Here is a 24873-nt window from a genome sequence, read left to right as displayed (position 1 = left end):
GATAGATGTGGCCCTAGAAAGGACCGTTGGGGTTCTTGAAGCCTACACTAACTCCTAACACTCTCCCTGCCTAACCCCCACTTCTGTCCCTATTGCAGGGCGCAATGCTCTGCAGATCCAATTTTGGAAAAAAAAAATAAAATACTGTGCTAACACAGTACTGCACACTAGTAGATGTGGCCCTAAGAAGGGCCGTTGGGGTTCTTGAAGCCTACACTAACTCCTAACGCTCTCCCTACAGCAGCTCCAGCACGATAGTACTTTCCCTCAGCTAAGTCACAAGGCATGTGTGGCGAGCCGCGGGAGGGGCCGATTTTTATACTCGGGTGACATCAGATCTCCCCAGCCACTCACAGCAGGGGGGTGGTATAGGGCTTGAACGTCACAGGGGGAAGTTGTAATGCCTTCCCTGTCTTTCAATTGGCCAGAAAAGCGCGCTAACGTCTCAGAGAGGAAACTGAAAGTAACCAGAACACCGCGTGGTACTCGTTACGAGTAACGAGCATCCCGAACACCCTAATATTCGCACGAATATCAAGCTCAGACGAGTACGTTCGCTCATCTCTAGTAATCACAGATCAAAGACCCCCAGGAGAAGAGGCAGCAAGAAATATTGCAGAATACGACAAAGGGACCCGGAGATTGTGAACACGTTCAAATATGAAGGGTCGACCGCTCCAAGATCGTCAGTGGTAAATATATCATCTAAAGTATTAACTGAGCCTCAAATCAGTGTTCTTCCAAGGGGACTCTCTTTCTCTCCTATTTCCAGGACTGATTGGTTCAAATTGGACATAGACTGTAAAATGTTTTTCAGAAAACTGAAATTGAAGTCTTTTTTTGCTAATCGTAATCTGGATGGGCTGTCTTGCGGTGCGCAGTCCAACCCCCATGATGGCTTCATGTCGGCTGGGGTTGGACTGGGTAGCACGAGCAGCTTCCAACCACATAAGGGGAATCATGCTGTTGAAACGTATTCTAATTTGGTAAGGCGTGATTTAACATCTTTTAGAGTCTCAGGAGTTTAGGGTCAAACATAAAAACTATTTGAGCAAAAATGACTGGAAGTTGTTACATGATCTCGGGGTGGACGACAATATCACTATACGCCTGGCCATATAGTGATATTCAACATACTACCATCAGGAGATCATGTCACAATTGTCCGACACAGCAGTTTATGAACCCCTCCCCAAGAATCCAACTACCATGTTTAAAATGAATTGCAATTATTGTTGAATGAGGCGCTAATATGGGGTTTAATTGATAGACAGTTGTACGAGTTTTTGCTACCGGCTTTTCCTTTGGTGCCTATTTTTTTCACATTCCCAAAGATACACAAGGACCTTCACAAAGGACCTGGTCACCACCATAATTTCGGGGAGGGGAACGCTTTGTCTAAAAACCAAGAGGTGTTATTTTAGATACCACTGATTTTTTGGTTTGGTTACAAAGCCTTACGGTAGGCGAGGGGGCCATATCGGACTCCTTTGATGTTATGTCCCTCTATACCATCATACAACATGATGTTGGCCTAATGACAACCAGACACTATCTCCAACAATCGGAACTCTCCAATAGTTGTATGGAGTTTGTCATGGCCTTACTGTCCTTGGTTTTGAATAACATCTTTTTTTGCTTAACAATAGGTTCTACTGCCAATGGAGAGGGACCACTATGGGGTCTAATGTAGTCCCCTCATAGGCCAACCTCTTCATGCGGTATATAGAGGACACGTCTCTGTGTGCCTCCCCATCCTGGACCTTGGTCCAGGTGTGGTGGGGGTACATAGATGACGTGTTCTTCATCTGGAATGGGACGGAGGGCCAATTGAATATATTCCATCAGGGGCTGAATAACATCCGCCCTGAGTTAAAATTTACTATGGTGGCTTCAAGAGATTCATTGCAATTTTTGGACATGTCCATAATCCAACAGGGGACGTCCCTACACACGGATTTACGCACAAAAGCGACAGATCAGGGAGTACAACTTTATCCAGTTTGTGGCAACTTATGGGCCTATTAGTAGGGGCATGAAACGTATCATCAACAAACATTGGCATATTTTGTCTGGATGCCACCCCAATGTAGTGGAGTTTGCATTGCCTCCCATGATGGCATACCGCAGGGGCCATAACTTTAAAGATACGTTGGTGCACAATTTTAACCATTTCCAATCCACTGTCTGATGTCTAAAGACATTCTGATTGAAGGCTGTACCGCTCCAATGTCGGAAGACGTCCGGCAGGGTATTCTTACTGTAGATTACTGGTCGCTCTGTTGTCGGTTGGACCCTTCAGAATGTCACATACCGCAGTACTGGCTCTAGCCAGCAGATGGCGGAATTTTATAACGGCAGAAAGAGAAAACCCCAAAGGAAACCCTGAATCCAAAATTGGATTGCGAAGGGTTAAAAACAAAACCTTCCAATGATTCACAGCGCACGTTGGTGCCGATTAGAAACGGTTGTGTTCCTTGCTTGAATTGTGCAGCCTGTAGTAATCTCATTAAAGGAGACCCCTCAGCACACCCCTACACTGATACTCAATACCGCATCAGAGGTCACTTTACATGTGCATCATCGTATGTATTTTATATGGTTACGTGCCCTTGCGGCTTATGGTACATTGGAGAAAACATCACAGAAATACGCAAACGCATTGCCAATCATAAAAGTAGCATTAGGATTGGCAAAGTTGACCTGCCAGTGCCCAAGCATTTTATTGAATCTGGGCATTCAGTGAGTCAGCTCCGCTACAAGATCATAAATGCAGTTCCTTCAAATATACCTGGTGGCAACAGGGAGAAACAGCTAAGTCTCCTTGGGGTGCGGTGGATCTTCCAGCTGGACACCTTACAGCCTAGGGGGTTGAATATAGATTATAACCCCCTGACGTACGCCATATAAATAAGATAGGGTTGTTGCTATGACTATAACTCTCAGGGCTCCCACCCACTGGCGATATTTTCTCAACTGCGATTCTAAAGTTAAAGTCTCGCATCGCAGTGCGAGAAAAAAATCGGCCTGACGCCGGGATATCAGCATCACGCCGACATATCGCCAGTCTTTTCAATGGGGCCAGCTAAGATATAGCTATTCATGAATGAATAGCTAAGAGCTATGTGTGATTGGCTGAGCGCTCAGCCAATAGCTAAGCAGTAGCTGCTATTGGCTGAGCCCTCAGCCAATCTGCACAGCCCTTTCAGGAAGCGGGGATTTTTAAATCCCCGACTGCTGAAAGAGCTTCATAGCAGTGCTGGGAAGCCAGCAGGAGGACGCGGCTGAGCGCAGGAGAGGTGAGTAATATTTTTTTTTATTTTTTCACCACTTATTGATGATTATCGGGGAAGGGCTTTTATTTCAAGCCCTTCCCCGATAATCATTCTGCGGTGCTTGGCTGAAACCATTGATTTCAATGGGATCGGCAGCCGATCCCATTGAAAGCAATAGAAGAGAATGCCGCGGACTTCTGCCACAGCTGTGACAGCTGTGGCAGAGGATTCCTTCATCCTCGCGGTCTCCCTATGGTTTCAATGGGGCTAGCTCTGCTGTCGCTGGCCCCATTGAAAGCACTTGCGATATGCTGGTTCTATACTGGCCTCTTTCTTGCGCTGCGAGGCGAGAGTTTTCTCATGCTCTCGCAGCGCAACAGAGAAAATATCGCCAGTGGGTGGGAGCCCTCAGGGTGATGTTGTGGGTTGCTCTTTTAATCTGGTTTTTATTATTTCTGCTTTCCATAGATGCCCAGATGCAGGGTGCTGCATGCAGTATGGTCGTAACTAGATGACGGATCCCGACCATTGGGGGCGACGAACGGACCTTTGTAAACAGTGGAATAGTGACAGCGGGGATATTATAATGTCTGAGTACTAGATGTGGGATGTCTTTTTGCACTTTATGTACTTTGAGATCAAAATTAAACTTTTGGAGCAAGTTATGAGCGCACTTTTTTCATCTACACCTTTGTATAAGGTTGATCGGCAATAGTGTGGTGTGATATAACATCTCAGCAATGTAGTATAAAGGTATAAGTAATGCTATACATATATGTCAATTGTATTAGAAATAACCCGCTGCTGCTGCCCTGTACACCTTGACGGCATCAGTACCATTCTATACGTGCTCCCATGGCAACAGCATATCACAGTGAGGAAGGGGTTAAATACATCAATTTATCATTTTCCTATAGATTTTGCCCTGCATGCACTGATCACATGACGCTGACATCACCACAGGTCCTCCAGTCACCACCTTTTTTGCTCATTGTTGAGCTCCGCCCCTACTGATCATGTGATGATGACATCATCACAGGTCCTTCGGTTGTTGCAGTATTGGCGTTCAGCATTTACGTTCGCACGTCCGCAGTGTATAATCGCCGGAAAGAACGTTTTTCGGCGATCATGACCAGAGCTAGAAAGCGTATTCTCATCTGTTCCTACTTTTCAAAACTTTTCAAACTATCTTTTTGGCCATCGTATATGCATTGGCGCGTATTTCGGTCGCGTATGTTCTATTTTCTGCAGGTTGCTGTTTTTTACACACCGTAAAATCGCCCGTGTGAACAAATACATTGGAAACCAATACCTCAGATGGTCGCGTATATACGGTCGGGCGTAAAAACACACCGTTAATGCGCTTGTGTGAATGCACCCTAATGCTGTGTTTTAAATGTAGCGATAAATGCTGTAAGACACCTCCATTGATTTCAATGGGGCTTCTCAGAGAATCTTTTTAACGCCGCGTTTTTTAAGCGCTGTCTGTTCGATTTTCAGACGTTTTAGTCTTTTTAAATGCGATGCATCGCCCATGTAATGAATGCGGGGCATTTTCAGCGCAGTGAAAAACGAATGTCAGCGCAGCTGAAACCGCAGTAAACGCTGCGTTAAAAACACTGCTTTTTTTCGAGCGCCTGTGTGAGGGTGACCTTGGCCCTGTTTTCTTATAGACTACATTCTCCATTTATATCGGTCACATTTCAAGCGCGGGGGATATTCACACACTCCCTGACAAGACAGAACTGAACTTTGGCCACACAAGACTTGTTTCATCCTGAAACTATGTGAAGGTCATCAGTAACAGACAACTCCTGCATATATTAATGTATCCAATACAATCAATCTGCAAACATTAAACAACCAATCAGGATGAGGAGCTGATGTATAATAATTCTGTATTATCTTGAATTGCGCTGTAGGTTACAAAGAAAAGTTATCTTCCCGAACTCCTTCCTGCTGTGTGCAGTAAATGTCTTATGTCTGACTATATGTCCACTACCAGAGGGGATCTAATTACCATCTTCCAGGCCTTTAGGAGGTAAGTCATAGGGATTCCCCACTCTCCCTCCACCAAGTAAGTGGATTTAGCATTTCTTTTGATACTAATCTCTTGCATATTTGTATTCCCTATTCCTGAGCTTTGTTCTTCTCTCTTTGCCTATCTCTAGTGAGGGAAATTCCACAACCGTACAGATGTAGCAAAGTTTAAGTTGCCTGTAGAGATGAGCGAGCACGCTCGGATAAAGCAAATACTCGAGCGAGCATCGCTTTTCTTGAGTAACTGCTTACTGGTCCGAGCATGCTCGGGGAGGGGGGGGGGGGAGCGGGGGACAGAGGGAGAGAGATCTCTCTCTCTACCCTCCGCTAACACCCGCTGCCCCCTGAGCCTGCTCGGACCAGTAAGCAGTTACTCTTTAAGTAACTGCTTTATCCGAGCGTGCTCGCTCATCTCTAGTTGCCTGTGATAACATTCTGCAATTCCACCAAAAGGCCCAATGCACATGGATGGATTTGCATTGTGGAATCCGAAGCAGGCGTCCTCCTTCGGACTCCGCAGCAAATACCTGCCATAACATGCAATGTAAAAGCGGGTTTCCATGCCAATGAGCGGAAATCAATTGCGATTTTATGCTAGCTAGGAGGGATTGCTAACACTAGGGAAAAGAGGGAGAGTATTAAAAAAGATCTAGACAAGCTTCAACAGTGAACAGCGACTAACAGAATGGTATTTAACAAGGAGAAATGCAAAGTCCTACATCTGGGCAAGAAAAACTAAAAAAGCACATACAGAATGGGAGGAATCGGGCTAAGCATCAGCACATGTGAGAAAGACTTGGGTATACTAATAGATCATAGACTGAACATGAGTCAACAATGTGATGCAGCAGCCAAAAAGGCAAACACAATTCTGGGATGTATTAGAGAAGCATAGAGTCTAGATCACATGAGGTCATTATCCCCCTCTACTCTTCCTTAGGCAGACCTCATCTGGAATACTGTGTGCAGTTCTGGGCACCCCACTTTAAAAAAGACATAGACAAACTGGAGAAAGTTCAGAGAAGAGTTACCAAGATGATGAGCAGTCTACAAATCATGTCTTATGAAGAACGGTTAAAGAATCTAGGAATGTTTAGCTTGCAAAAAGAAGGCTGAGAGGAGACTTAATAGCTGTCTACAAATATCTGAAGGGCTGTCACACTGCAGAGCGATCAGCCCTATTTTCATTTGTACAAGGAAAGACTAGAAGCAATGGGATGAAACTGAAAGGGAGGAGACACAGATTAGATATTAGAAAAAACTTTTTGATAGTGAGGGTGATCAATGAGTGGAACAGGTTACCATGGGAGGTGGCGAGTTCTCCTTCAATGGGAGTCTTCAAACAAATGCTGGACAAATATCTGTCTGGGATGATTTAGTGATCCTGCACTGAGCAGGTGGTTGGAGCCGATGACCCTGGAGGTCACTTCCAACTCTACCATTCTAGGATTCTATGAGCATGCTCTATTTTAAGCTAGATTCTGGGCAGACGTCTTCCATTGAAGCCAACGGAAGACGGCTCACGGAGGGAAAAATAAAATAAAATCACAGTGTGCTCTATTTTTGAACGGATTCCGTGTGGACGGCTTCCATTGAAGATGGCTTCCATTGAAGTTAATGGAAGCCACCTGACTCACAGCCCTTCCGCAATTAACATTGTGGAAAGGGCGCAGGCAGCCACGTCATTGTCTAGTGACGGCGTGGGAAGATCAGTACTGTGCATGTCGGACTGACCATCCGCAGGACAGAAAAAGACAACTGACAGGTACACAGGGTCGCTCGCCACAGTCAGGGCGGGATTCCGCATGCAGAATTCGGCTCTACCGTGTGCAGGCGGCCTTAATTGCCATATAGTAATTGCCATATTGTTCCGCAACTCTTGCACCCTGGAAACTGTAAAAGGCCTAATCCAATATTACCCAACTCAAGCTGCTGGCCCATGCTGCTGATCTTTTTCAATCCTAGCAACGCCCCTAGTTCATAATGAGATAGAAGCAGAAACCAAAAAGCGGCAACAGCACTCAAAACACATTTACCATCAGAGGTATGCATACCTATAATCAGAGGCGTAACTTGAAGATTCAGGGCCCCAATGCAAAACCTGTAACAGGGCTCTCCAACTATAATGCTTTACTCATACTACTAGGCTCCCTATATGGAGAGGAGAGCTCTTATGGGCCCCCTAAGGCTCCTGGGCCCGGGTGCAACCACATCCCCTGCATCCCCTATAGTTACGCCCCTGCCTATAATCAATACTCAAACCTCAATAAATGATGCAAGGTTCTTGGTATATAATTAGATTAAATTACAGCTATTGTGGAGTTGTGGCTGCCTCCACCTGGTCGTGTACGTCCGACACCCTTTTACCTTCTGTCCTTCCTATTGTAGCATATGAATGGTATCTTTCCTTCCCTGGTATTATTTGTAGGCTTAGTCCCAAGAGAGGAGCATTCTTATAGTTAGGTACCCATCTTTCCCAGGTCGAGATTATACCACCTGGCTTTAGCGTTAGGACCCATCAGAGAACTTGGTCACCTGGACGTTGGTAAATGGGCCAATAGGATTTGATGAAATTATATACCAAGAACCTTGCATTACTTAATGTGGTTAGGATATTTATTATAGGTATATATACCTCTGATAGTAAATGTATGTTGCGTGCTGTTATCAGGACTGTCCTATTAATTGTTTTGTAGCATGTATGACTGCTTTTTGTATGTCTCCCCATTCATTGCAAATGTTTAACTATGAAATGTGTCTTGTGTCCCAGATTTATCTTGCTACAACAATCTCCTGTTTTGGACCAACGCTCCTCCAAAGACCTTGTGGACAGAAGAGTCAATGTCCGAAATGAACGAAGAGATAAAAATATCATTATTGCCAGAATTTAAAGAAGCGTGTTGGCCAGCAATGATGATATGGGAGCGGATTAACCATGCGTATACATCGGATTCTCCCCCACGGCACTGGGGGTATCAAAAAGGGGATTATGGCATTCAATATTGGGTTTTTACTTCCCAGACTGAAAGTTATACTGTGGCCTGGGATGCTTTGCACTCGTACTGGAAGGTGAGAACTCCATTTGGACCATCGTTATTTTTGATTGGACCCCCGTTTATGGGCAAATCAGGAAATGAGTCACAAGCAGCACCACAATTTTCAGTGTCGATATCAGAGACGGATGTATTAAAGCCTGCCTCACCTCTGAAGGTGAATGAAAGAATGCTAAAAATTGCTCGTTTTGTTTTAAAGGAAGGATATAGCAACATTATGATTTAATATATCAATAATTGGTGAAGCAAAGAGGCTCCTATGAGTAACAAAAAATGGTACCCGCTGTGTAGGACCATCCGAGTACTGTATTTTATGTTGGTGTTTCCTGTCTTACTTGAAGTAAACTTTTTATATTTCCTCTCATCATTAGCCTCCATTTGTTTGATTTTACCTTCACAGGGGTTTCATATACACATCATTTCTTGGAGAAAAAAAAAGGTGTTTTTTATTGTGGCAGATTTTTTGCTACCTTTTTTTGTTACAAAAAACACGATGGCCAGAGGTCAGCTGTAGGTTAATCGGGAAACATGAAAAGCACTTAGAATACGTTCACACGGTGGGCTTCGTCACAGGCTTTTCCATGGCGAATTCCACCTAAAAACTGCAGCATTCTGCCACTGGTCTGTACACGGAATTTGCCCTGTCAATGGGCAAAATCTGCTTGCGGAATTCCAATGCAAGAACGCAAGAAGCTACGTGTCTTTTCAGTTTCCGCATCATTTCTGCATCGGAATTCCACATGCAGAAACAATGCCGTAACTAAAGGAAGTGACATCACTTTTGTTTAGTTTCCATATCAAAAATAGAAACGGAATTCGCCACCGAAAACTCTGCGGTGAATTCCTCCATGTCAACATACACCTAGGTATGTGGTTCCTCGCTCTATGCATAGAGAAATAGCCTGGATTCATATACCATGTTTTCCAGGATTCTCTGTGGTATTACAATGGCATTTTTTAAACACATCTCTTTTTTTTGTCATTAACGTTGTGGTCAGATGTTACTTTAGAAGAGGGTTTTGAAAAGTGTAGAAAATCAGGATTTTTATTTTGGGCATTTTTGGGTTTGTGTCTCCCCGTGCCCCATAAATGCAGCATGCCACAGACTTCTTTACATGACATCAAAAAGGGCAGAAAAAAAAAAAAAATGCATCATACAAATGTAACAAAAAACACCCACCAAATACACTTGCAGAAAACGCCATAAAAAACACTGCAAAAATTAGTATGTGCGAAGGAGATCTTAAATAAGTATTTCAACAGCAGAAACTTGTGGCATGTTCCAGTGCTGAGACCTCGCCATGTTGTACGGTTGAGAGCTTTCTCCCCAAAGGTGGAGCTCACAGAGCTGGGACCCTCACCTACAGAACATTTCTTGTATAGGCCATACTTTTCTTCCCTATCATGCCCAGACTGGCATAATGACTTCTCCGGGTCGCAATTTGTCTCCCGAATTTCACATTGATATCTGTGACCCCTAACTTTTCCAGCGTGGCTTTGTTTGCACAACCTTTACATTTTCTCCCCAGATAGTAATAATGCCACCCATGGTGCCCACACATAAAAATAATATCCCTCTTTGAACAGAGGCGCTGTTGCGACTGATCGACCTGACAAAGGGACTCCAGGTTTGCCCCTGGGCTTTGCATACACAGAAGATGACGCCACTTGAATATTGGCGAATTCAGAAATGGAAATTGCCTTTCTGACTACTCCAGATGCCAACTTAGTTACACGCAAGTATGAGTCTTTGAACAGACATTTAATTTCTCTTAAACTGCTCTCAGTCGCACTGCGAGAATATTACATGGCAAAATGTATACCACAAGGTCTGCGTCCACATGTGAGACCTACTCTAATGACAAACAACGATGAATATTGCAATAAATTTGTGGCAATTTCTGATAAATATGCCTTTCATTTGATCCTGTTAAAGTTTGAGTACCTACAGATGGAAATCTCGAATACAGTTTCTGCAGCTTCCTATGCTGAGTAGGAATTGAAGTCGCCTAGCACAGCAGAGGAATGGAAAGACATCTCCGACAGAACAAGCCAGGCCCTACAGAAATTTAATAGCAAAGTTGAAACTACGAAAAGGAATAAATAGGCACGTGACCTGGGGGACTATCGACTGGGCCAGATCTACATTTGGCAGAACCACCCTAAGGGTCAAGGTTCGTATGGTCGACAACAATGACAACAATATCCCAGACGTCACCGCCATGCCAACTCCAATTTTGGGTGGTCACTTGCTGGTTCAGAGTCAGCAGAGGAATCAACATTGAGATCAACCGGTGAAGTGCCTTTTTTAGGGGGCCGTCCATCGAGAGTAATCACAGATCAAAGACCCCTAGGAGAAGAGGCGGCAAGAAACATTGCAGAATACGACAAAGGGACCCGAAGATTGTGAACACGTTCAGATATGAAGGGTCGACCGCTCCAAGATCGTCAGTGGTAAATATATCATCTCAAGTATTAACTGAGCCTCAAATCAGTGTTCTTCCAAGGGGACTCTCTTTCTGCCCTATTTCCAGGACTGATTGGTTCAAATTGGACATAGACTGTAACATGTTTTTCAGAAAACTGAAATTGAAGTCTTTTTTTGCTAATCGTAATTTGGGTGGGCTGTCTTGCGGTACGCAGTCCAACCCCAGCCGACATGAAGCCATCATGGCTGGGATTGGACTCCGTAACACGAGCAGCGCCCACCCACATCAGGTAAATCATGCTGTTGAGACGTATTCGAATTTGGTTAGGCGTGATTTAACATCTTAGAGGTCTCAGGAGTTTAGGGTCAAACATAAAAACTATTTGAGCAAAAATGACTAGAAGTTGTGACATGATCTTGGTGTGGACGACAATATCACTATATGCCTGGCCGTATAATGATATTCAACATACTACCATCAGGAGATCATGTCACACTTGTCCGACACAGCAATTTATGAACCCCTCCCCAGCAATCCAACTACCATGTTTAAAAATGAATTGCAATCATTGTTGGATGAGGCGCTACTATGGGGTTTAATTGATAGACAGCTGTACGAGTTTTTGCTCCCGGCTTTTCCTTTGGTGCCTATTTTTTTCACATTCCCAAAGATATACAAGGACCTTCACAAAGGACCTGGTCGCCACCATAATTTCGGGGAGGGGAACGCTTTGTCTAAAAACCAAGAGGTGTTATTTTAGAGTTTTACAACAGTTTGCGAGTGCAGCATCCTTGTACATAAAAGATACTACTGATTTTTTGGTTTGCTTACAAAGCCTTACGGTAGGTGAGGGGGCCATATTGGGCTCCTTTGATGTTATGTCCCTCTATACCATCATACAAAATGATGTTAGCCTGATGTCAACCAGACACTATCTCCAACAATCGGACCTCTCCATTGGCTGTATGGAGTTTGTCATGACCTTACTGTCCTTGAACAACAACTTTTTTTTGTTTAACAATAGGTTTTATCGCCAATGGAGAGGGACCACTATGGGGTACAATATGGCCCCCTCATCTGCCAACCTGTTCATGCGGTATATAGAGGACACATCTCTGTGTGCCTCCCCATCCTGGACCTTGGTCCAGGTGTGGTGGGGGTACATAGATGACGTGTTCTTCATCTGGAATGGGATGGAGGACCAATTGAATATATTCCATCAGGGGCTGAATAACATCCGCCCTGAGTTAAAATTTACTATGGTGGCTTCAAGAGATTCATTGCAATTTCTGAACATGTCCATAATCAAACAGGGGACGTCCCTACACACGCATTAACGCACAACAGCAACAGATCATGGAATACAACGTATCCCGTTTGTGGCAACTTATGTGCCTATTAGTAGGGGCATGAAACGTATCATCAACAGACATTGGCACATTTTGTCTGGATGCCACCCCAATGTAGTGGAGTTTGCCTTGCCTCCCATGATGGCATACCGCAGGGCCGTAACTTTGAAGATACGTTGGTGCACAATTTTTACTCTTACCAATCCACTTTTGGATGTCTAAAGACATTCTGATTGAAGGCTGTACCGCTCCAATGTCGGAAGACGTCCGGCAGGGTATTCTTACTGTAGATTACTGGCCGCTCTGTTGTCGAGGGGCCTCTCCAGCATGTCTAATACCGCAGTACTGGCTCTAGCCAGCAGATGACAGAATTGTATAATGGCAGAAAGACAAAGCCCCCTAGGAAACCCTGAATTTGAAGGGTTAAAAACAAACCCTTCTAATGATTCACAGCGCACATTGGCGCCGATTAGAAACGGTTGTGTTCCTTGCTTGAATTGTGTAGCCTGTAGTAATCTCCTTAAAGGAGACCCTTCCGCACACCCCTACACTGATACTCAATACCGCATCAGAGGTCACTTTACATGTGCATCATCGTATGTATTTTATATGGTTACATGCCCTTGCGGTTTATGGTACATTGGAGAAACCATCACAGAAATACGCAAACGCATTGCCAATCATAAGAGTAGCATTAGGCCTCCTTCCCACGAGCGTGACGGGCTCCGCCGCGTAATATTACGCTGTGAAGCCCGTCACGGCGCCCCCCAGAGCCCCTATACTCACCTGCGGGAGATAGCGTGAAATCGCTTCCCCGCCCACCGCCACCGCGTCACCGCCCGTCACCGCCCACCGCCTCGCGTCACCAGCCGTGTCACGTGCACGGCCGGCCGTGTCACGTGACGCGGCCGGACTGCGTCATTTGGCGTCATATGACGCTCGGCGGTGGGCGGGAAAGCGTTTTTTCACGCTATCTCCCGCTGGTTACAGCGGGAGATAGCGTGAATGGACGGCTTCCATTGACTGCAATGGAAGCCGTCAGTGCGTACAGCCCGTCCTCACCCGCAGAAAATAGAGCATGCTGCGGGTGAGGACGGGAGAAATCGCGGTGCGTAATTCCGCGGTGGAATTACGCATCGTGAGCATTGTGCTATTAGGTTCAATAGAACCTAATAGCTGCGGGCAACGCAGCGGATTTTCGCCGCGAATTACGCGGCGGAAATCCGTTCGTGGGAAGGAGGCCTTAGGATTGGCAAAGTTGACCTGCCAGTGCCCAAGCATTTCATTCAATCTGGGTGAGTCAGCTCCACTACAGGATCATAGAGGCAGTTCCTTCAAATATATCTGGTGGTAACCAGATGACGGATTCCGACCAATAGGGGCGACAAACGGACCTTTGTAAACAGTGGAATAGTGACAGCGGGGATATTATAATGTCTGAGTACTAGATGCCTTTTTGCACTTTATGTACTTTGAGATCTACACCTCAGAGAGCGCACTTTTTTCATCTACACCTTTGTATAAGGTTGATCGGCAATAGTGTGGTGTGATATAACATCTCAGCAATGTAGTATAAAGGTATAAGTAATGCTAGAAATATATGTCAATTGTATTAGAAATAACCCGCTGCTGCTGCCCTGTACACCTTGACAGCATCAGTACCATTCTATACGTGCTCCCATGGCAACAGCATATCACAGTGAGGAAGGGGTTAAATACATCAATTTATCATTTTTCTATAGATTTTGCCCTGCATGCACTGATCACATGACGCTGACATCACCACAGGTCCTCCAGTCACCACCTTTTTTTGCTCATTGTTGAGCTCCGCCCCCGAGGGTTTGTCCACGCACTGCAGATTTAGCGCTGATTCGCTCTGCATTTCTTGCTCTTTTTAACTCTTTCCAATGCAATTTGTATCCTGGTTTTCCTAGGGGGCCAGAGAGGCTGGCAATATACAGTAAGAGAACCCCGACGGACGTCTTCCAACATCGGGGCTGTACAGCCTTAAATCATAATGTCTTCAGACGTCAGACAGGGGATTGGAAAGGGTTAATTGGTGAAATCTGTGGTATAATCTGCAGCGGGTCAATTTATGCTCCAGATGTTTTCCACAGCTCTGGGTTTTCTGGTGTAATATGCAGTGAATAGAAGCCACTGACTTCAATGGGTTTGGTAACGTGCGATTTTTGTGTGCGCAATTTGGTTGCACGAAAAAAAAGTGGCATGTCCTACTACACAACAATTAGCCCGTATTAAACCTAATTGCCCATTGAAATCAAAGGGAGCATGCTTTACGTGTTTTTCTGTGCGCTCAAATATGCAGGGTATGTGCGCGTAAACGATACGGTAAAAAAGTATTTTCATCTGTGCTGCGTTTATACGCAATATCGCTAAGTGTCAGATTGGGGAACGGAAAAAAACTCATACACATTGAAGAATCGCTGGCCTACAAAGCGATATGCATGCTCGACGCCGGCTCGCACAGCGGGGAAACACTGTTATACTCGCAGAATTTTACTTGTGTGAGCCGACCTGTAAGGCAGTCTCAGGCACAGCGTGGGGAAAAGCTGCGATTTTGATAGCGGCGTTTTTCTGCGATTTTACTGTTGTTTTCTATTGCAGGTTACTGCGTTCAACAGAGTTTTCTAATGCATCAAATAATTGTGATGGGTGATGAGGGGCATTAAAATCATGTAAATGCGGCAGCATAGAGCAGACAGCGCTCAAAAATCGCATAGTTAGAAAATGCTGCGTTTGAGTGCAGGTCTGTGAGGCTCCATTGAAGTCAATGGGAGCGTTCTACTGTGATTACCGTGGCGTTCAGCATTTACGTTCGCACGTCCGCAGTGTATAATCGCCGGAAAGAACGTTTTTCGGCGATCACGACGAGAGCTATAAAGCGTATTCTCGTCTGTTCCTACTTTTCAAACTATCTTTTTGGCCATCGTATATGCATTGGCGCGTATTTCGGTCGCGTATGTTCTATTTTCTGCAGGTTGCTGTTTTTTACATGCCGTAAAATCGCCCGTGTGAACAAATACATTGGAAACCAATGCCTCAGATGGTCGCATATATACGGTCGGGTGTAAAAACGCTTGTGTGAATGCACCCTAATGCTGTGTTTTAAATACCGCGATAAATGCTGTAAGACACCTCCATTGATTTCAAGGGGCTTCTCAGAGAATCTTTTTAACGCCGCGTTTTTTTAAGCGCTGTCTGTTCGATTTTCAGGCATTTTAGTCTTTTTAAATGCGATGCATCGCCCATGTAATGAATGCGGGGCATTTTCAGCGCTGTCAAAAACGAATGTCAGCGCAGGTAAAACCGCAGTAAATGCTGCGTTGAAAAACACAGCATTTTTTCGAGCACCTGTGTGAGGGTGACCTTGGCCCTGTTTTGTTATATACTACATTCTCCATTTATATCGGTCACATTTCAAGCGCGGGGGATATTCACACACTCCCTGACAAGACAGAACTGAACTTTGGCCACATAAGACTTGTTTCATCCTGAAACTATGTGAAGGTCATTAGTAACAGACAACTCCTGCATATATTAATGTATCCAATAGAATCAATCTGCAAACATTAAACAACCAATCAGGATGAGGAGCTGATGCATAATAATTCTGTATTATCTTGAACTGCGCTGTAGGTTACAAAGAAAAGTTATCTTCCCGAACTCCTTCCTGCTGTGTGCAGTAAATGTCTTATGTCTGACTGTGTGTCCACTACCAGAGGGGATCTAATTACCATCTTCCAGGCCTTTAGGAGGTAAGTCATAGGGATTCCCCACTCTCCCTCCACCAAGTAAGTGGATTTAACATTTCTTTTGATACTAATCTCTTGCATATTTATATTCCCTATTCCTGAGCTTTGTTCTTCTCTCTGTAATGGAAATTATTTGATTGTAAGGTATTATAATAATTATATGAATTTAAACTGTGCAATGAGAGACACCATTGAAATATACCAGGAGAAGTTACTTCACAAACTAGGGACATATGTCTAGATGAGATAAGAATATCAAGAAGCTTCCACATGTTAGCTGAAGGGGCCCTAGGAATAACAAGATACTAAGGGAGGGGTTGACGCCTCACACTAAGACTAGAGAATAATGTTCATAAACTAGAAATATGTGTATATGTATATATGTGCATATGTATGTGTATGAAGGTGCACATGTATGTATGTGTGCCTATATGTATGTAAATGTGGGTATATAAGTAATATTTAATATTACGCCACAGAGTCATGAAAAGGACTACACAAAATGGCCGACCACATGCTTTGCTAAAGTACAGGGAATACATGTGTGTTGATAAGATAAGAACTTCGAGCTACTTGGGCCCCTCAGCACTCCATCAAGAGGTTATTCACTGCTGACTTGGAAGATTCTGGAAGGTATGCAAATGAAGGGTTAAGTTGACCTATGACAAATGTTGGATTGGAAACTAACCAATAAACTGCATAGTTAATTGTCCAATGATGTTGCGACACCCCATTGTAAGGGGACTATAAATAAAGATGCCCGACATCGATTTGTTGGGAATTCTTTGATGAATCCATAACTGTGTGGCTCTGTCATTTAATTCCTCCGTCATATGACGTACTGAAGTCATGGTGTGGCAGCCCTACTGCACGGGTCACCTAGACTTCAGTCACAGGGTACACTCTGCTGTCCCTCAGCAGGCTATCGCCCTAACATGGGTCATATGACGTCATTCACGAGGTACACTCCGCTTTCCCTAGACGGCCATATATTTTTGCCGCGACATCTCTTTGCCTATCTCTAGTGAGGGATATTCCACAACTGTACAGATGTAGCAAAGTTTAAGTTGCCTGTAGAGATGAGCGAGCACGCTCGGATGAAGCAGATACTCGAGCGAGCATCGCTCTTCTTGAGTAACTGCTTACTGGTCCGAGCAGGCTCGGGGAGGGGGGTGGGGAGCGGGGGACGGCAGGGGTTAGAGGGGGTAGCGGGGGACAGAGTGAGAGAGATCTCTCTCTCTACCCTCCGCTAACACCCGCTGCCCCCTGAGCCTGCTCGGACCAGTAAGCAGTTACTCTTTAAGTAACTGCTTTATCCGAGCGTGCTCGCACATCTCTAGCTGCCTGTGATAACATTCTGCAATTCCACCAAAAGGCTCAATGCACATGGACGGATTTGCATTGTGGAATCCGAAGCCAGCGTCCGCCTTCGGATTCCGCAGCAAATACCTGCCATAACATGCAGTGTAAAAGCGGGTTTCCATGCCAACAAGCGGAAATCAATTGCGATTTTATGAGGGAGAGTATTAACCCCTTAGTGACGAAGCCTGTTTGCGCCTTAGTGACGGAGCCAAATTTTGGAAATCTGACATGCGTCGTTCAATGTAGCATAACTTCGTAAAGGCTTTACATATCCAAGTGATTCTGACATTGTTTTTTCGCCACATGTTGTACTTCATTTAGGTTGTAAAAAGAGACCGATATCATTTGCGTATATTTATTAAAAGTACCAATATTGGAAAAATTTTGAAAAAATTGTCATTTTTTCACATTTTCAACTGTAATATCTCAGATATGTCCAAACATACTGTACAAATGTTTGATAAGATATATATTTCCACCCGTTTACTTTATTCTGAATGCACACTTGAAAAACTTTTGTGTTTTTTTTAACCATTTAGAGGACGTACAAATTTAACATTACTTTTCAGCATTTTGAGGAGCACTTTGTTTTCCTGCACCAAGCCAAGTTTGCAAAGGCTCATAAGTGTCAAAATAATAGATACCCCCACAAATGACCCCATTTTAAAAACTACACCCCTTAACGTATTCACTGAGGGGTGTCATGAGTATTTTGACCCCACCAGTTATTTCAGGAATTAGTTCAATTTAGGGGAGAAAAAATAAAATTTCATATTTTTGCAAATATGTCATTTTAAAGACATATTTTTTTTTCCTATAGAACCCATGTAAATGAGGATTTACACCCCAAAATGGATACCCCCGTTTCTCCCGTGTTCAGAAACATACCCATTGTGGCCCTAATCTTATGTCTGGATGCACAACGGGACCCAAAATGAAAGGAGCAGTCGGTGTCTTTCAGAACATAAATTTTGCTTGACGGCGTTTTAGGCCCCATAGCACTTTTGTAGAGCTCTTGAGTGGCCAAAACCAAAGAGAACCCCCACAAGTGACCCCATTTTGAAAACTAGACCCCGTAACGAATTTATCTAGGGGTGTACTACCCATTTTGACCCCACAGTTTTTGAATGAATTCAAGCCAAGCAAAAGGAAAAAATTGTGATTTTCGTTTTTTTGTCAATTCTGTCATTTTAAAAACAGCTTTTTTGTACAGCACACACATGAATGAAGCCTTTCACCCCAAAATGGATACCCCTGTTTCTCCCGTGTTCAGAGACATACCCATTGTGGCCCTAATCTTATGTCTGGATGCACAACGGGGCCCAAAACGAAAGGAGTAGTCGGTGGCTTTCAGAACATAGATTTTCCTTGAAGGCGTTTTAGGCCCCATAGCACATTTGCAGAGCCCTTGAGCGGCCAAAATCACAGAGAACCCCCACAAGTGACCCCATTTTGGAAACTAGACCCCTTAACGAATTTATCTAGGGGTGTACTGCCCATTTTGACCCCACAGTTTTTGAATGAATTGAAGCAAAGCAAAAGGAAAAAATTGTAATTTTTGTTTTTTTGGCAATTCTGTCATTTTAAAAACTGTTTTTTTTTGGTACAGCACACACATGAATGAAGACTTGCACCCTAAAATGGATACCCCTGTTTCTCCCGTGTTCAGAGACATACCCATTGTGGCCCTAATCTTATGTCTGGATGCACAACGGGGCCCAAAATGAAAGGAGTAGTCGGTGGCTTTCAGAACAGAAATTTAGCATGAAGGTGATTTAGGCCCCATTGCCCACTTGTAGAGCCCTTGAGCGGCCAAAACGACAGAGAACCCCCAGAAATGATCCCATTTTGAAAACTAGACCCCCTAACAAATTTATCTAGCGGTGTACTGTGTATTTTTACACTACAATTTTTGAATAAATCTAAGCAAAGCAGTAGGAAAAAAATTACAATTTTTTATTTTTTTGGCACTTGTATCAATTTAAAAACTGTTTTTTTTGTACAGCACACATAGGAATGAAGACTTTCACCCCAAAATTGATACCCCTGTTTGTCCCGTGTTCAGAACCATACCCCTTGTGGCCCTAATCTACTTAAAGGACACATGGCTAGGCCTATAATGGAAGGAGCACCCATTGGATTTTAGGGTACAACGGAATAAATTCCAGGCCCCATTGCCCACTTGTAGAGCCATTGAGCATCCAAAACTATAAAGAACTCCCACAAATGACCCCATTTTAAAAACTAGACTCCTTAATGAATTCATCTAGGGGTGTATTGCATATTTTGACCCCACAGTATTTGAATAAATTTAAGCAAAGCAGAAGGAAAAAATTACGATTTTCATTTTTTTGGCAATTTTGTCAATTTAAAAACAGTTTTTTTCTGTACAGTGTACATAGGAATGAAGTCGTTCACCCCAAAATGGATCCCCCCGTTTGTCCCGTGTTCAAAAACATACCCATTGTGGCCCTAATCTACTTACAGGAAACATGGCAAGGCCTGTAATGGAGGGAACACCCGTTGGATTGCAGGGCACAACTGAATAAATCCCAGGCCCCATTGCTTATTTGTACGGAATAAAAATTGACTCCCTAAAAATATCACCCCCCCCCCTCCGCGCGTTCCCCAAATCTTAGATAAAAGTAATAATGTGAACTGTGTGGTATTTCCGAAGACAGGGGTAATTACAGAGGCTGGTTGGGATGGGTACATGGGGCAATAAAACCGTGTATCCCCCCTCCTCTCATGCTTTTTGGGGGTCATTTCTTGACCTCAGTGGCAGGTATGGGGTGTAAAAAGTGGCACTCTGTGAATCTTCGTAAGCTTGATGAGGTGCGGCGGTCTCACACAGAAGGCGCTCAACAAGCTGCTCCTGGAACTGCAGGAAGGCGAGCGTTCCCGGGGCTTCTTGTAAATTACGTATTACAGGTAGCGGTCTGAATAACGCCGGGCTCACGCAGCCGTAGGTGGAATCCGCTTGCGGAGTCCCGCAGCGGATCCCAGCTGTGAGCCCGGCTGTGACCCTGCGTACGGCCATGTAATGTACTGCGCATAACCGCCTACTCTCACAGGCGGTCATTCGCAGTACTTTTATTTTTTGTTTGTATTTCCCGCACCGTCGCTTAGCGATGACGCGGGTACCCGCAGCCCGTATACAACGTAGTTGCGTATGGGCTGCGGGTATATCCACGACCATGGAGCACAATAGGCTCTATGCTGCAGATAGCCGCGGTAAAATAGAATCTGCTGTGTTCTCTTTTCTGCGAGTGGATTACATAATTCCAACCCACTAATGTGAGCGGAATTGTGTAATCCAATGCGATTGATCTGCGTAATACCGCGGATCAGACGCATGCCGAATCCGTAATTCCTATCCAGTCATGTGAGACCGGCCAAAGGTAGATCGCTACCTTTTTTTTCACGTGACCGGGGACCGCTCAATGAGGCCACCCGTCACTGCTCCAGGCTCTCGGCGACCGATGGTTGCTGAGAGCAAGGAGATTTTAAGTTTCCTGGGCTCCCCGACTCCTGTGCATGTGTCCAGTGTTTTGCCGGCGGTCGCATGCGCAGAATACGGGAAAGTTCACGGAAGAAGATTGCGTCGGGGTGCAAATACGGAGGCCTCCGGTAAAAAGTTTCATCTCCTCTCACTGATCGCATTGGTGAGGGGAGATGAACCTTCACCTTTTTTTAACTTTTACGTGATCGCCATTATTCATTGGATAACAGCGAACACGTGATCAGGGACCACTCACTGCGGCCCCCCGTGAAATCTCCAGGCTCTCGGCTAAGTTTTGTAGCCAGGAGCAGGGAGATTTTAAATTACCACGGCTTTTGCGCATGCACCTGCTATATTGGCGACGGCGGCGTGCGCAGAAGCTGGGGTAAGGTCCGCGGATAAATCCGCGGGCCTTAGGTACGTCATTTCATCCTCCCTCACAGATATGATCCGTGAGGGGAGATGAAACGCAAGCTTTTTTAACTTTTTTAAACTTTTTTTTTTACTTTTTGCACTTTTTTTCTTTTTTTTTTTACTTTTTACCCCTTTTTTCTTTTTTTTTTACTTTTTGCACCTTTTTTTTTAACTTTACATGATCACTGTCATCCATTGGATGACAGTGATCATGTCCCCAGTGACATCCCTCTGCTCTTGGCTACACATGGCAGCCAGGAGCAGAGGAATTTTGAATTTCCCGGGGCTCGAGCCCGTCTGTGCACGCGCCCGATGTCAATCATCGGGCGCGCAGGCGCAGACGGGGATTTCGGGTCCCGGGACATCGCAGAGGACCGGGGGTGATTATTTTCACTTCCCCTCATGGATCCGATCCATGAGGGGAGGTGAAACTTCACTTTTCTTTTACTTTTTCAACTTTTTTGCGATCGCCGCTATCCAATGGATAGCGTCAATTGCGGGCCCGGGGACCGCTCACAGCAGTCCCTGGTAACACCTCCTGGTTCCCGGCTACCTTCAGGAATCGGGAGCCACGAGATTTTAAATTTGCCGGGGACACCCGGGCTTCTGCGTGTGCGCGTGACGTTATCGCCTGGCGCGCATGCGCAGAAGGCCGCCGGCTGGTCCGGGTGGACCAGATCTCCGGGGGACACCGCCGACAAGCCGTGGGAGTATTTTCAGCTTCCCTGATGGATCCGATCCATCAGAGCAGCTGAATTACTACTTTCTTACACATTTTTGTTTACTCTTTTGCGATCAGCGCTATCCATTGGATAGCGCCGATCGCAATACCGGGGGGGACTGCCCACATCCTGGGATGACAGCTCCATGCTGTCGGCTACCTGCGGGCACCGACAGCATGGAGCTGTCACGTCCTCCGGCCAGTGGGCATTAATCCAAAGAGGATGCATAAAACTACGTCCTCTAGGATTAAAGCCCACTTTCTGAGGTCGTAGTTTCCCGATGGGGCCGTCGTTAAGGGGTTAAAAAAGATCTAGACAAGCTTGAACGACTTGAGCAACGAATAACAGAATGGTATTTAACAAGGAGAAATGCAAAGTCCTACATCTGGGCAAGAAAAATTAAAAAAGCACATGCAGAATGGGAGGAATTGAGCTAAGAAGCAGCACATGTGAAAAAGACTTGGGTATACTAATAGATCATAGACTGAACATGAGTCAACAATGTGATGCAGAAGTATGGGACGTATTAGAGAAGCATAGAGTCTAGATCACGTGAGGTCATTATACCCCCTCTACTCTTCCTTGGTCAGACCTCATCTGGGATACTGTGTCCAGTTCTGGGCACCCCACTTTAAAAAAGACATAGACAAACTGGAGAAAGTTCAGAGAAGAGTTACCAAGATGGTGAGCGGACTGCAAATCATGTCCTATGACGAACGGTTAAAGGATCTGGGAATGTTTATCTTTCAAAAAAGAAGGTTGAGAGGAGACTTAATAGCAGTCTACAAATATCTGAAGGGCTGTCACACTGCAGAGCGATCAGCCCTATTCTCTTTTGTACAAGGAAAGACTAGAAGCAATGTGATGAAACTGAAAGGGAGGAGACACAAATTAGATATTAGAAAAAACTTTCTGATAGTGAGGATGATCAATGAGTGGAACAGGTTACCACGGGAGGTGGTGAGTTCTCCTTCAATGGAATTGTTCAAACAAAGGCTGGACAAATATCTGTCTGGGATGATTTAGTGATCCTGCACTGAGCAGGGGGTTGGACCCGATGACCCTGGAGGTCCCTTCCAACTCTACCATTCTAGGATTGAGCATGGTCTATTTTAAGCCGGATTCTGTGCAGACGTCTTCCATTGAAGCCAACGGAAGACGGCTCACGGAGGGAAAAAAAAATCGCAGTGTGCCCTTCCGCAATTCACATTGTGGAAAGGTCGCAGGCACCCACGTCATCGTCTAGTGACGGCGTGGGAAGATCTGTACTGTGCATATCGGACGGACCATCCGCAGGACAGAAAAAGACAACTGACAGGTACACAGGGTCGCTCGCCACAGTCAGGGCGAGATTCTGCATGCAGAATTCGGCTCTACCGTGTGCAGGCGGCCTTAATTGCCATATAGTAATTGCCATATTGTTCCGCAACTCTTGCACCATGGAAATTGTAAAAGGCCTAATCCAATATTACCCAACTCAAGCTGCTGGCCCATGCTGCTGATCTTTTTCAATCCTAGCAACACACCTAGTTCATAATGAGATAGAAGCAGAAACCAAAAAGCGGCAACAGCACTCAAAACACATTTACTATCAGAGGTATGCATACCTATAATCAGAGGCGTAACTTGAAGATTCAGGGCCCCAATGCAAAATCTGTAACAGGGCTCTCCAACTATAAGGCTTTACTCATACTACTAGGCTACCTATATGGAGGGGTGAGCCCTTATGGGCCCCCTAAGGCTCCTGGGCCCGGGTGCAACTGCATTCCCTGCATCCCCTATAGTTACGCCCTTGCCTATAATCAATACTCTAACCACATTAAATGATGTAAGGCTCTTGGTATATAATTAGATTAAATTACAGATATTGTGGAGTTGTTGCTGCCTCCACCTGGTCGTGTACGTGCGACACCCTTTTACCTTCTGTCCTTCCTATTGCACCATGTAAATGGTATCTTTCCTTCCCTGGTATTATTTGTAGGCTTAGTCCCAAGAGAGGAGCATTCTTATAGTTAGGTAACCATCTTTCCCAGGTCGAGATTATACCACCTGGCTTTAGCGTTAGGACCCATCTGAAAGCTTGGTCACCTGGACGTTGGTAAATGGGCCAATATGATTTGATCAAACTATATACCAAGAACCTTGCATTACTTAATGTGGTTAGGATATTTATTCTAGGTACATATACCTCTGATAGTAAATGTATGTTGCGTGCTGTTATCAGGACTGTCCTATTAATTGTCTTGTAGCATGTATGACTGCTTTTTGAATGTCTCCCCATTCATTGCAAATGTTTAACTATGAAATGTGTCTTGTGTCCCAGATTTATCTTGCTACAACAATCTCCTGTTTTGGACCAAAGCTCCTCCAAAGACCTTGTGGACAGAAGAATCAATGTCCGAAATGAACGAAGAGATAAAAATATCATTATTGCCAGAATTTAAAGAAGCGTGTTGGCCAGCAATGATGATATGGGAGCGGATTAACCATGCGTATGCATCAGATTCTCCCCCACGGCACTGGGGGTATCAAAAAGGGGATTATGGATTTCAATATTGGGTTTTTACTTCCCAGACTGAAAGTTATACTGTGGTCTGGGATACTTTGCACTCGTACTGGAAGGTGAAAAGTCCATTTGGACCATCCTTATTTTTGATTGGACCCCTGTTTATTGGCCAATCAGGAAATGAGCCACAAGCAGCACCACAATTTTCAGTGTCTATATCAGAGACGGATGTGTTAATGCCTGGCTCACCTCAAAAGGTGAAGGAAAGAATGCTAAAAATTGCTCGTTTTGTTTTAAAGGAAGGATATAGCAACATTATGATTTAATATATCAATAATCGGTGAAGCAAAGAGGCTCCTATGAGTAACAAAAAATGGTAGGACCACTCCTACTGTATTTTATGTTGGTGTTTCCTGTCTTACTTGAAGTAAACTTATATTTTCTCTCA

The 24873-nt window shown here is 44.6% G+C and overlaps 1 long non-coding RNA gene across 2 annotated transcripts; it reads left to right on the top strand.

The window, feature by feature from the left end:
- The first annotated feature begins 659 nt into the window (after positions 1-659).
- On the top strand, positions 660-24873 carry LOC136576385 (uncharacterized). 2 transcript variants are annotated; one of them, XR_010786360.1, is made up of 6 exons: positions 660-692; positions 5198-5316; positions 8086-8525; positions 10320-10822; positions 15804-15922; positions 24243-24873. It is a non-coding gene; the product is annotated as an uncharacterized lncRNA (long non-coding RNA). The 2 variants fall into 2 exon arrangements; XR_010786359.1 differs by lacking the exon at positions 660-692 and having other exon boundaries at positions 5080-5316.

The sequence above is a fragment of the Eleutherodactylus coqui genome, chromosome 8 (assembly GCF_035609145.1).
Source record: "Eleutherodactylus coqui strain aEleCoq1 chromosome 8, aEleCoq1.hap1, whole genome shotgun sequence".
NCBI lineage: Eukaryota > Metazoa > Chordata > Amphibia > Anura > Eleutherodactylidae > Eleutherodactylus > Eleutherodactylus coqui.
The sequence above is the reverse complement of the archived record's forward strand: the minus strand, read 5'-3'. Positions and strand labels throughout refer to the sequence as shown.